The sequence below is a fragment of the Echinops telfairi genome, unplaced genomic scaffold (genome assembly GCF_000313985.2).
Source record: "Echinops telfairi isolate 266 unplaced genomic scaffold, ASM31398v2 ScPeMD7_7418;HRSCAF=8456, whole genome shotgun sequence".
Taxonomy (NCBI): Eukaryota; Metazoa; Chordata; class Mammalia; order Afrosoricida; family Tenrecidae; genus Echinops; species Echinops telfairi.
In genome coordinates this window covers 210,517-224,571 of record NW_022111318.1, presented here as the reverse complement: position 1 = coordinate 224,571, position 14,055 = coordinate 210,517, and the positions used below count along the sequence as shown (strand labels likewise).

Below are 14,055 nucleotides of genomic sequence, written 5' to 3'. Positions count from 1 at the left end.
GCACTGTTGAAGCAGGAGACTGCGGCAGCTCTGAGAAGAATGTCTGACCCCTTTTACATTTTTATGCTTACCTCAGTGGACTGATGTTGTACTTGTCCTTTTGTGCTTGTTTTACTTTGCTTAGCATAATTTCCTCCAGTTCTTCCCATGCAGCAATGAGCTTCATATATTTATCACTGCTTTTTAGAGGTGTGTAGAACTCCATTGTATGTATGTATGTACAACCGTTTTTTTAATCCATGCATCTGTTGATGGAAATCTGGGTTGCTTCCAACTCCTTGCAATTGTGAAATGTGCCGTGATGAACATTGGAGCACAAATGTATGTCTGTGGTTTGTTTCTTGCCTGTTCTGGGTGTATGCCCAGTAGGGGGGATTGCTGGTTCATAGGGTAGCTCAATTTCCATCTGTTTTAAATATTGCCATATTGATTTCCATAGTGGCTGTACATACCTACAGGTCCACCAGCAGTGGGTGAGAGTACCTATCTCTCCACTGCCCTTCCAACATTTGTTACTTTCTGATTTTTTTAATTGGGCTATATTTGAGGGTGTTAGGTAGTATCTCATAGTTGTTTTAATTTACATTTCTCTTATGGCTAGAGATCTGAAACATTTTCTTATATGTTAATTGGCCATTTGGATTTATGCCCTTGTGAAACTTCTGTTCTGGTCCGTTGCCCACCTCCTCAGTGGCAATTCGTTTATTTTTTTTTGGAAGCTAGCAGACTGCCTTAGATTTTAGTATAAGGGCCTTTGTCTGATGTGTTATTGCTAAAGATGTTTTCCCAGTCTGTGGGCTCTCATATTACTCTCTTGGTGAATTCTTTCGATGCACACAGGTGTTTAATCCTCAATATACCCCACTTGTCAATTTATGACATCTGTATTTGTGTCCTTCCCTATTTCTGATAGTCTATGTATTCCCTGGGCCAAAGTTCCCAGGTTTGTCCCAATTCCTTCATCAATGGCCCTAATAGATTGGGATTTTACCTCAAGGTCTGTGATCCACCTTGAGTTTATTCTTGTACAAGGAGTGAGATACAGGTCTTGCTTCATTTTTCTGCAGGTGTATATCCATTTTTTTTCCAGCACCTCTTTTTGAAGAGGGCATCTGCTTCCCATTTGATAATTTTGGGGGACCCTATCAAAGATCAGTTTGTTGTTTGCTGATGATTTTATTTCTGACTTCTCAGTTCTTTTCCATTGGTCTGAGTATCTGTCCTTATGCAAGTACCATGTCATTTTGAACACTGTGGCTGAATAATATGTGCTAGAGTCAAGTAAAGCTATCCCTCACACTCTGTCCTTCTTCTTGAGGAGTTCTCTGCTAATTCTTGGCTTCCTCCCTCTCCATATGAAGTGGGTAATTGGTTTTTCCAATTCTTTGAAGAAAGATGATGGTATTTGGATCGGGATAGCATTAATATTATCTAGTGCCTTGGGCAGAACTGACATCTTTACTATATTGAGTCTTCTGATCCATGAGCATGGGATATTCTTCCATTTGTTGAAGTCATGCTTGGTTCCTTGTAATAACATTCTGCATTTTTCCTCGTACTAATCTTTTGGTTTTTTAATCAGGTATATCCCTAGAAATTTCAATTTATGCTTGACTATTGTGAAGGGCGCCACCTTTTTGAACCTGTTTGGTGATCTTGTATCTGCCACTCTGCCATATTCCTCTATTGCTTCCAGTACTCCCCTTGTGGAGCTTTTCAAATTTTCTATGTATGAAATTATATCATCTGCGAATAATGATAGTTTCACCTCTTCTTTCCCCAGGAGAATACCTTAGATGTGTTTTCTTTATGTTGTTATCTAGGACCTCCAGCATGATATTAAATAAGAGTGGGGACAAGTGGCATCCTTGTGTGGTCCCCTTTTGCAGTGGGATTGTTTTCATCTTTTTCCCATTGACTACCACATTGGCTGTTGGTTTTTCATATATAGCTTGTATTATATTGAGGAATTTTCCTTCCATTACTGTCTTCTTGAGTGTCTTAAACAGGAATTGGTGTTGGATGTTGTTGAATCCTTTTTCTGCTTCTATCTATATTATCATGTGATTTTTATAATTTTTCATGTCAGTGTGGAAAATAATACTAATGGTCTTTCATATGTTGAACCATCCCTGCCTCCCAGGTATGAATCCCACTTTGTCATGGTGAATTATTTGTTTTATATATTTTTGTATACTACTAGCCAGTATTTTGTTAAGGATTTTTGCATCAATATTCATTAGGAACATTGGTCTGTAGTTCTCAATTTTTGTGGGATTCTTGTCCGGTTCAGGTATCAGAGTTATACTAGCTTCATAGAAAGAACTTGGGAGTTTGCTGTCTTTTTCTATGTTCTGGAACAATTTGTGTAGGATTGGTGTCAGTTCTTCCCTGAATGCTTGGTAGAGTACTCTTGTGAAGCCATCTGGTCCAGGGGATTTTATCTTTGGTAATCCCTTGATAACCTTGCCTATTTCTTCTATTGCTATGGGTCTGTTGAGATTCTTGACATCCATCTGGGATAGTCTAAGGCAGGATTGCTTTTCCAAATATTTGTCCATGTCTTCACAGTTGTTGAATTCATTGGAGTACAGGCCTTTGTAGTACTGTTCAATTATTCTTTTGATTTCATTAGGGTCTGTGGTATTGTTCCCTGTTTCATCCCCCATCCTTGCTATTGAAATGTGTTCCTTCCTTTCTTTGGTAGGTTTGCCAGTAGTTTGTTGATACTGTTAATCATTTCAAAGAACCAACCTTTAGCTACATTAATTTTTTCCATATTTTTATTGTTTTCCTTCTCATGAATCTCAGCCCTGATTTTTATTATTCCTTACAATTTTTTTTGTTATTCGTAGGATTGTCCTGTTTGCTGTAATTGCTCTAAATTTTCTGTCTGCGTATCAAACATAAGTCTCTCTTCCTTTTTCATGTGGCCTGTATTGCTATCAAACTTCTTCTGATAACTGCCTTTGCTGTAGCCCAAAGGTTTTGTTAGATCCTATTCTCATTTTCATTGGTTTCTAGAAACTTACTAATTTCTTCTCTGATCTGGGCCAGCACCCAGATCTGGGCCAGCACTCTGATCTGGGCCAGCACCAACTCTTTTGCAATAAGGAATGATTCATCCTACAATTGTTTGCCCTTGTTCTCTTAATCATCCTTTCGGTGATTTCCAGCTTTATGGCATAGTTGTTGGAAGAGAATCAAAGTGTGCTTGGATTTACACAAATTCAACTTGTGTCCCAACATCTGGTCTGTCTTTGAGTATGTATCATGTGGGATTGAAAATAATGTGATTTTTTTTTTTTGGTATTTGTGTGGAGAGCTATGAAAATGTCTATCAGGTCAATTCGTCTACTCATAATGTTAAAATCACTAGCCTCCATGTTAAGTTTCATTCACTATGATCTGTCTTTCTCTGAGGGTGGTGTATTAAAGTCACCTACTATAATTGTTCAGCCTGTGATTTGTTTTTACATCTTTTGGAGTGTTTGACTGAGGAATTTCGCGGGTCTCTCTTTGTGTGCTTATACATTTATTATGCTCATAGGTTCTTGGTCTCCTGTTCCCTTGAGCATTATAGAGTGGCCCTCCTTATCTCTTATTATGGCTTGCACCTTAAGATCAATTTGTCCAAGATTGGGAGTGCAACCCTGGTTTGTTTGTTTTTTAATTGCCATTTGCTTGGTATATTTTTCTCCAGCCTTTGATTGTCATCCTTTTTTTGTCTGTAATCTTGCGATGTGTCTCATGTAGGCAGCAGATTGATTGGTTGTGTTTTCTAAGCCAGTCTGCTATCCTCAGCCTTTTAAATGCCTGAGTTCAGTCCATTGATATTCAGGGTTATTACATCCATCTGAGGACTCTGTGTTGTTGTATTATACCTTTTGTGTTGGGTGTTTTCCTTCCTCCCTTTCTTATCAATGTGTTGTGCATATGTGTGTGTTTCATTCTTGACTTCTTCCCACCCTTAAGGCAATGCTATCTTGGGGGCTGTTTTCTCTTATTGCCTTCTGGGTGGGGTTGCTCTATGTAGTGGTCTCTTATTTGTGCTCAGTGAGTGCTGTTCTTCTGTCCATACTGGATCATCAAGGATCTCTTATAGGGCTGGGTTTCTTTCAACATAGTCTTTGAGTTTTTCATTATCTTGATAGATAACTTGGCTGGCTAGAGTATTCTTGCATTTATGTTATATTTATTCAATTTTTGGAATATGTTACTTCACTCTGTCCTCTTCTTCATGGTCCACTGATAGGTCTGAGCATATTCTTATTTGGGTACCTTTATATGTGACTGCTTGCTTTTCCCTAGTTGCTTTCATGATTTTCTCCTTTTCCTCAAAGTTGGATAGTTTAACTATTATGTGCCTTGGTGGCTTCCTGGGATTCAGTCTAGCTGGTGTTATTTCAGCCCCCTGAATGGTTGCCTGGTTTTCATTCAGTAAGTTAGGCAAGTTTGCCTCCATGAATTCCTTCGTGATTTTTATTGTTGACTTCTTTGTTGTGTCTTCCTGTGGTAATCCAATTATTCTGATGTTGTACATATTCATAGCATCAGACATAGCTCTCAGGTTTTCCTCAGCTTCTCTGATGATCTTATTTTACTTATTTTTCATGTGTGTTAAAGTCTGTTTGTTAGTCCTCTAGGTCACTGGTGCAGTTCTCTGCTTCCTCCAGTCGGTTAGCGAAGTCTGTGAATTTGCTACTGGGTTTTGTTATTTTGCCACTAAGCTCTAGCATTTCCCTTTGGTGTATGGCCTTTATCTCCTTTATCATTTCATCCTTTTTCTGCATTGTTTCCCTCATATCCTTTATGACTCCAAGCAGCATTCAGAAAATTTCTTTCTGTGACAGATCAATGTCTGCTTCTTCTATGAGCATCGTTAGATTCAGGACTTCTTCCAACATTGCCTTTTGTTTCTCCTTTTTTCCATTGAGGTCATTGGAGCTGATTGCTGTTTGCATTGTGTTGCTTTAGAGGAGCCTGGCGCCATTTTCCAGAGATTTTAAGAGCACTGAGTTCTCTCTGGCAGACTTGAAGGATTGCTTCTTTGAACTTCCTACAGTAATTTCACCATTGGACTGGCCTACCACTTTATCCTCCTGTGGCTTCACTCTTTCCCCAGCCAACCAATTTTTTTTTTCATTTTGAGAGAAAGTTGGATGTTCCTCTCAGGGGAAGCTGGTTTGTGGGTTGTGGATCCTCAAGGGTGGTGCTGCACTGGATAATCTCACATGGAACCATGGTGGTGTGACCCACGGCAGTTTAGGATGCTGCATAGGGTGTGCATAGGTGCCTGCTGTGATGGGAGTGTCACAGAAGGCAGGTGGATGCCCCTGATTTGATGTAGAGTACTGCAGTTGGTGGGCGGAATTGCCCTAGTCAGCTAAATCACCGCAGAGTTTGGGCAGAAGTTCCTACAGCAGCGTAGAGCGCTGGGGTGTTCGTGGAGCTGCCTTAGGCCATGTGAGGCACTACGGCAGACAGGAAGAAGTTTCCTTAGTCATTTGGGACCACAGAGGATGGGCAGGTGCTCCCACAGCCATGCAGGTGGGATTTCTACTTGGAAAAGGTGGGTGGGTTTCCCTCAACAGCGGGGTTATGCTTCAGAGGGTGGGCGGGATTTCCTCAGCCGAGTGTTACACTGCAGATGGCAGGTACGTGGCCGGGGTGCAATTTCCCCTGGGGGAGGTGGGCGGGATTTACCCAGTGACATTTTACAGCTGCATATGGTAGAGCTCCCCCAGCTGGGTGGAGGGAGGGCGTAATTGACCTAGGTTAAGGGAAGTGGCCTGGAGGTCAGCAGTGGTGTATAAGAGAAAAGGGAGGAGGAAAAAAAAAAACTCAGTCTGCTGAGACTGGGGGGAAAGAAAGAAGAGAGTGAAACAAATGTAAAGCTATAGCTGAGCCCTAATCATCTAACTGTGGAGCTGGAGGGGTTCAAACACTGCCCAGAGGCAGCGGCAAGCTCTGGCTATGTTGAAGTAAAGGCCTTGGGCCAGCCAAAGAAGCCCAACTCTGGCTGAGACTATAGCGCAGCTAAGGTTAAACCTTAGCTGACCTCCACAGTGGTTAGCCAAGAGCCCACAGCTACTCAAAACCTAGTGGATCTGTAGTACCTATCTTTATGGTCCTCGTTCTGTGACCCAGCAGCATGAAATTTCCCTCTCAGTTGGTTTCCTGCACTGATTTCTGTGGAGCTCCTCTGGTATGTGCTCCTTGGTTACTATTTTGATGGAAGTCCCCTTAAGTATTGCATTTAATCTGCTTAATTTCTTCAGAGGCTTTGTGGAATCTTATCAGAGATTAAGGTACTTTTTTGCAGCTGGCTCACATCTCCTTTCCCGGGGTAAGATCATGGGTATTCTTTTAATTCCTTTGGTGAAATCTTTAGATTCACATAAGAATCTAATTTCCAGAAAGTCCCAGTCATCTTGTTTGTTCTCTGATTTTTGTGTATTTTCAATTACATTTGACAGTATATTTATGCTTTGTATTAGGTCCCTACATTTATTTCTGTTTTTCAATTTATGATATTTTTGGTTCTTGGTTTTACATCTCTGCAAAACTCAAGATCTTTGAACAATCTTGAGTTCATTTTTGTATGTGGTTTTGAGATAAGAGCCATGATTTATTTTTCTGTATGTAGGTACACTGTTTGGCTCACTCCATTTGTCAAAAAGACGATCTCTTCTCCCATTTCATTATTTTTGGCCATTAGTCAAAAATCAGCTATCCATAGGCAAGAAGATTTACTTCTGAGTTCTAGATTCTGTTACATTGTTCTGTATGTCCGTCATTGTATCATCACCAGGTTATTGTGGTTATTGTACCTGTGTTTTGAGATCAGAATATTTGAGACCTCTTACTCTATTATTTTTCCTAGTAGTTACTTGCTTTTCTGGGTTCCCTTTCCTTTCAATGTACAGTTTATTTGTTTTAACAGCTCTGTAAAGAATGATGTGTTGGGACTGGTTCTGGTTTGTATTATTTCTGTATATCACTTTTGATATTGTTGACATTTTCACAATATTTCACAATGACTTCCAGCAAAGTATTGTATCAGAGTGGTGATAAGTGTCATTTTTAATCTGTTTTCAGCTTGTAAGGGGAATGGTTTCCCTTTCTCTCTAGTGAGACTAATATTAGCTATTGACTTTGTATATATGCCCTTAATTAGGCTAACGAAGTTTTATTCTATTCTTATTTTTATGATCATTTTTATCAGGAACAGATGTTTTATTTTTTCAAATGCTTTTTCTGAATCAATTGATACATTTTCTTTTCCAAAGACATTATCACTGTATAAAATTTTACAGTGCTTTTATGGGTATATGCATTCCAGTATATTTACCATTTCAAAAATCATGAAGTACATTTTGTATTGCACTTTATTAAAATTTCATGCTCAAACTTACCCTAGGATTTTAACTGTAATTGCATCTGTAAATTAATAATTCTTATACTGAACAAACTTTTACTTTACGTAAATTGTAATAATTTTAAAACATTTATATACTGCCTTACACATTAAAAATAGTCTAGAAAATAAACAAGAATATTACTCTTTTTATTCCCATGTTATGATGCATTTATATGGGGTTACAAAAAGGCAGTATACAATAAACAATGATTGTTTTCTTTATTTTTTCTCTTTTCTTACAAACATCATTCTTGGTCTTTGGGCATGTTAATTGTTTTATATAAATTATCTATAGATGCCCAATGTTTCAAAGCCAATGACAGTAATGGCCACATGAAAATACCTCATAAATCTGATATTTTTTTCAAAAAGAAAAACTTTCCAGAACAATAATTGTGTCCTAATATTTGACACCCTTTTTGCATTGTAAATCATTTATTTTTTTTAATGTAAAAATAGCCGTGTTATCCTTAGCAGAGTTTAAATTTCACTACATTTTCTTGGATGATGTAGGTAAATATCAACTCTGAACATAAAAGAACTTGAATATTATAAACAATATGAGCATTTCTTCACACGCCACAGCCCATAGCAAATTATTCACAAGTATGTAGATAAACAATGTGAATTGGACATTCAATTTCTTCTCATTCCTTTGGAAACTGTAGGTAAGTGTGATAATTCTCCCTTGGGAATGCTAGCTATCCTTTGAAATTCATCATGATAGGAATTACAAAAATGCTTTGTTTCAAAACAGAAAAAGACAGCCACTGAGCTGTAGCAACATTTATATTTCAAACACTCTGTGCCATTTTTGTGACACATCTCAGCCTTGGACACATCAGAACAACACTACACATGAGCTCCTTGGTATCATACTAATTTCCTTGTCCAGCCTCAGCATCACAGTGAGCCTCACCCTCAAAATATATATTTCTACATTTTTAGAAGAAATAACATGGATACATATTCATGGCATAGATAGCTAGGTCATTATTAAACTTCAGGCCATGTGTTCTAATTGTTTCACTCTTATGCAGACATCCATTTTCCAATCTCATTAACACCTTTCTTCTGAAACCCTCATAGAGTTCTTTAGTTAGATCAAGCAAGCCTTTTATTATTATGTGATTGATTTTGGTCTTTCAAATGAGATAATATATAAATTTGAATATTAGCATTATAAATAGAATACATGGCTACATTTCAGCTTAATGACAGGTACTGCTGAAAGTGCTTCAGTAAAAAATATGATGCACATGTTATCAGGATCTTGCTGCATTGCTGTGGCATTTTTTATTGTGCTCTTCATTGTTAATCACTCCAAATGGATGTATACGAGAATGAATCTTATTACAGGCAATCTTAATCATATTCTTAGCAATCTGCATCAGAATAAACACTACAGGTAACATTGCTTTATTCCCAAAATCATCGAAAAAAGTATGCTTCTGAGCTAGTTATATTTGACTTGCCTGTGGGTTCTAGGAATTCCACTATTTTCTTGCTTCTTTTATAACCTGCGAAGTGTCATTAACCAGAATAATTTGGTTCTACCACAACCTTCATGAAGGTCAACCTTACGGCTTCTTTCTCTTTGAAGAACTGTCTTTGATGAGTTTTGGTCTGATGATGAAGATAAAGGAATGTATTACAACCAGTATAAGAATTTCCACATATATTGTGTAACGTGATTGGTAAAGTTCACTATTATAATTGTCATAAATTGGCATTTGTTTGCTGTCCATTATTTCTAGAAGAAAGACAACCACTATGGTACTGATAATAGATAGAGTAAAGCAAACTAGAACCCAGTTGTTGCATTGGAGATCTAAACTCACTCTTTCATCTTGTTCAAGGCAATGATGGTGATCATGTCATTATTTCCTTTCATTTTATTTACATGGTAAATTGTGTTGGTTGTTTTTTTTTAATGTTAAATCATTCTTGCATACCTAATATGAATCCCATTTGTTTATTTTTTATTATATTATTAGATTCTTTGGGTTAAGATTTTGTTCCAATTTTTTTGCATCTATGTATATGAGGGATATTGATCTAACATTTTTTTCTTCAATAATCATTGATATGTTTTTCTGTCAGTGTTATGCTTGCTTTATAAAATAAATGAGGATATTCCATCCATTTTTCTATTCAGGAATAGTTTGAGTAGAATTAGTGTCAGCTTTTCTCTAAATGTTTGTTAGAGTTCTCCAGTGAAGCTTTCTGGGACCAGACTGTTTTTTGTTGGTGGTGAAGTTTTAATGACTTAATACATTTCTTCTTTTTTTTTTAGATAGGCTGTTGTGTATCTTCCACTTCAGTCTGTTAGATTAGATAGGTAACATGTTTCTAGAAATTTCACTATTTCTTCTAGGTTTTCAAATTTATGGAGTCTAGTTCTGTCATTATCCTTCTTTTTATCCCTTGGGTTTTTTAGGAAACCCATTTCAATTCTTATTCTGTTAGTTACATTTTTCTTTTATTAGAATTGCCAGTGGTTTGTCAATTTTATTGATGCTTTCAAATAACTAATGTCTATTTTCGTTGATTCTTGGTTTATCTTTATTCTTTTAAATTTATTTATGCTCTAATCTTCATTATTTCTCTCCTCGTAGGCGCATTTTGCAGTTATTTTTCTATTTTCTAGAGATATTGGGTAAAGACATTAATTTTGATGCTTCTTTTTTTTTTGATGTGTGTTTTTTATAGTAAATTACACTTTAAGAACTTTTTTGGCTGTCCCCCCCCCCCAAATTTTGGGGGAGGTGTGGAGGTGGATAAAGTGTATTTCAGTATTTATATAGAGGAAACAAATTACTATGAGCAAAAAGATGCAGGAAAACTGAAATGCAGTTACTGTAGATTTTAGATGAAATCAACTAAAAGGAAGTGGCCACACTGGATAAAAACATTTAGAGTCACAGGTGATGACAATATAATTCTAGCAGGCATATAATACTTTTCAAGAGATCTTAAAACTATTAACAGTTATGAAATGATTTCATGGAGATGTTTGCAATGATATTTATTTTTTAATCATTCACAGTATGTATTGGAAACATTCCCATGTGTTTAACCATTCAAGGGTTTGTGTCCTTTACTGTCATAATAAGTCAACATGTTTTTTATAAATGTATAAAACTATTTTACCTTAATGTATCAGAAAAGGAGAATCACTAAATTGTTTTCAGACTATCAAAGTTATTTGAGCATTTTTCTAGCTTCATAAATAAAAGTACACATTGGCCTCTCCTTTGACGTGACTGTTTACTCAATTTAGGTGTATTCATAACTGTTCGATGCGTGGAATCCAATGTGACCCTTTAAATATATATATTGTAGTTTTCTTAATGGCATAACAAAAGTTCTATTCTGAAGACTTTCATTACACTGGAAAAGAACATATATTTCACTGTTGTTGTAGATTGTTCTATACATGTATATGAGGTCAAATGTTGGTTAGTTCTTCTGATATTTTCTCATTTTCTATCTAGAAGTTCTGCCCGTCCTCTAAAATGAAGTATTAACAAACTATGAAGAACAAATTGGCTGCAAACTTTGGAGGAAACAGCCACTGACAATTTTATACATAACATTGTAACATTTTCAGATATTGTTGTCCTAATGCATGGAAGCAGAAGACTGTCAGAGATAATGCCAGGTGATAGGCCCCTCGGGTTGGGTGGCTCTAGAAATATAGTTGAGGAGGAGCTCCTTTCTCAAAATAGAGTTCACCATGTTGTGGGAGTGGAGCCTTCAGGATCTTCATTTGCTTATGATGCACAAGTCAAAGTGAGAAGAAACAGCTGCAAAAATTTAGTATTAAGCCATTCAATTGTCTATGGCAGGAATTTGGAAGACAGCCTCTTGGCCAACTGACTGGAAGAGATACATATCTGTGCCTGCTCCAAAAAAAGGTGACCCACCATAATTGCTCAAACTAGGGACCAATATCATTGATATCGCATGAAAGTTAAATTTTGCTGAAGATCACCTAACAATCCTTGCAGCAGTACATTGAAAGGGAACTTCTAGAGGTTCAGGTTGGAGTCAGAAGTGGAAGTGGAACAAGGGATAGCATTGTTGACTTCAAATTGATCATGCCTGAAAGCAGAGAATACCAGAAATATGTTTACTTGTGTTTTATGAACTATGCAAAAGCATTTGACTGTGTAGACCATAACAAATGATGAATATCCTTGAGGAGAATGGGAATTCTAAAACACTTCATTGTGCTCATGAGGAATTTGAACATAGATCAAGAGACAGTTGTGTAAACAGAATACGGGTATATTGCATGTTTAAAATCAGGAAAAGTGTGTGTCAGGGTTGTATCCTCTAACCTTGCTTATTCAATCTGTATGTTGAGCAAATAATCAGAGAAGCTGTAATTTATGGAGAAGAATGTGACATCAGGATCATAGGAAGGCTTATTAATAACCTGAGAAATGGAGATGACACAACCTTGCTTGTAGAAAGTTATGTAAGACTTGAAACGTGCTCATGAAGATCAAGTATTTCAGCCTTCAGTATGTATTACAATTCAATGTCAAGAAGACCAGAATCCTCACAACTGGACCAATAGTAACATCATGATAAATGGAGAAAGATTGAAGTGGTCAAGGATTTTGTCTTGTTGAATCCAGTGTCAATGCTCATGGAAGCAACAGTCAAGAGATCGAAGGATATATTGCATTGGGTAAATCTGCTGCACAAGACCTCTTTAGAGTATTGAATACAAGAATGTTACTTGGATGGCTAAAGTGTACCTAATCCACACCATGGCATTTTCAGTGACCTCATATGCATGTGATAGTTGGACATTGGATAAGGAAGACCGAAGGAGAATAGATGCATTTGAATTATGGTGCTGGACAAGAATATTGAAAGCCCCATGGACTTCTAAAAGGACAAAGTGATCTGCCTTCGAAGAGTTACAGCCAGAGTATTCCTTAGAGACAAGGACAGCAAGACTTCATCTTACATATTTTAGAAATGTTGTCAGTAGAGAACAATCCCTGGAGAATGATTGTTCATGCTTGGTAAAGCAGAGAGGAAATGAAAAAGAGGAAGGCCCTCAATGAGTTGGATTGGCACCAGGGCTGCAACAGTAGCCTCAGGCACAGAAAAAAATGGTAAGGATGGCACAGGACTGAGGATTATTTCATTCCATTGTGCATAGGATTGCTATTGGTCAGAACCAATTTGATGGGACCTAAGAATAACATTTAGGAGGTATTAGCTGCAATGGCTTCAGACTCATCAAAGCTTGAGGTTTTGAAAGAGAAAGAAGGAAGCGGCATTTGAAATAATATTTAATGGTTATTTTGGTTATTGCTACGCATGATGGCTGAAAGAAATGTACTAAATGTTATATTTTAACTGAGGTTAGCAAGCTGCTTCTGAAGTGGCCCGGGGCAAAAGCTAGTCAGGTAAATTAGGACAATAGGAAGTCAGGGCTTACTGGATCCAACCTGCCAGTGTTGCAAATCACATAAATGGAGACAAAGTCCAGTGGTGGAAAAGAGGACATTAAATTTGGGTATTAAAACATTAAGAGTATGTGTTTAATTTAACTGCACTATGGATATTGAAAGTTTCTCCTTCTTGATATTGTAGCATAATCCTACATGTGTTAAGGGCAATCAATCATGGTTTCGAAGAGCTTGTAAGACCGCCTCCAGTTTATACTTGATTGGATGTGATACAAGGAGAGTTGGGAATTGCCCGGGAGAAACGGGCTCTATTTTAAGCCAGTAGCATGTAGAGTTGGGAGCTGAGGTAGAAACCTGAGTCCCACTCAGGTCTGCTGAGAGAAAATATTTACTGTTAAAAACACTTATGGGGAGGAAAAAAAGACTTGACACTTATAATTTTGAACAATCAATTTGTCATTGGATGTATCAATTTAGAAAAGTTGGTGCCCATTAGAGAAAGATCCCTTATGGAACAGAAAGTTAAAGGAGTCCAGTGAACATTTCTTGCTTGAATTGTAACCTGTTAAGTTCCCTAATTAACTCCGTAATTGTGATAATTGTCTGTGAGCTCTGTGTGACCATTGCAATAAATTGCTGAGCCTAACTGCAAAATAGTGCTGTGGGAAACAGATTTCTAATGCAACCTTGAATAGAAGTGCTTAAAGCAGGCAAAAGTTCTGATATCAAGAGGAAAGCTCTCAATCTTTTTCATTAAGTATGTTGGTTGTATATCTTTTTGTAGGTGCTTGTAATCATATTGAGGAAGTTCTCTTCTATTCCTATATTTGAGATGGTTTCCAACAAAAGATGGTGTTATATTTTATCGAGTGCCTTTTCTGTATACAGAGAGGTGATCATGTCCCTCTTTTCTTACCATCAATGTGCGATTTACTATATTGACTTGTTCTCATAAGGATCTTAGATTTTCTAACCATCCTTATATGAGGGGTTGCACCCCCCCCCCAAAAAAAAAGTAATTGCATTGGGCGAGAGGAGCTTTCATAGTAAGCAATTTTCCTGCTAGGTGAGCATTGAGCAACTCGCTCTGAGTTAGTGCACCCAGTAGTGTTGCCTGGGGAGGTTCTTTCTGGTCACATTGAGGTTTTTTTTTTTTTTAAAAAAACACATTTTATTAGGGGCTCATACAACTGT

The 14,055-nt window shown here is 37.3% G+C and overlaps 1 pseudogene; it reads right to left on the bottom strand.

Moving 5' to 3' along the window:
* The window catches only part of LOC101651246, a 14,480-nt pseudogene extending 642 nt beyond the window's left edge, over positions 1–13,838 (bottom strand).
* Between the last annotated feature and the right edge of the window lie 217 nt (positions 13,839–14,055).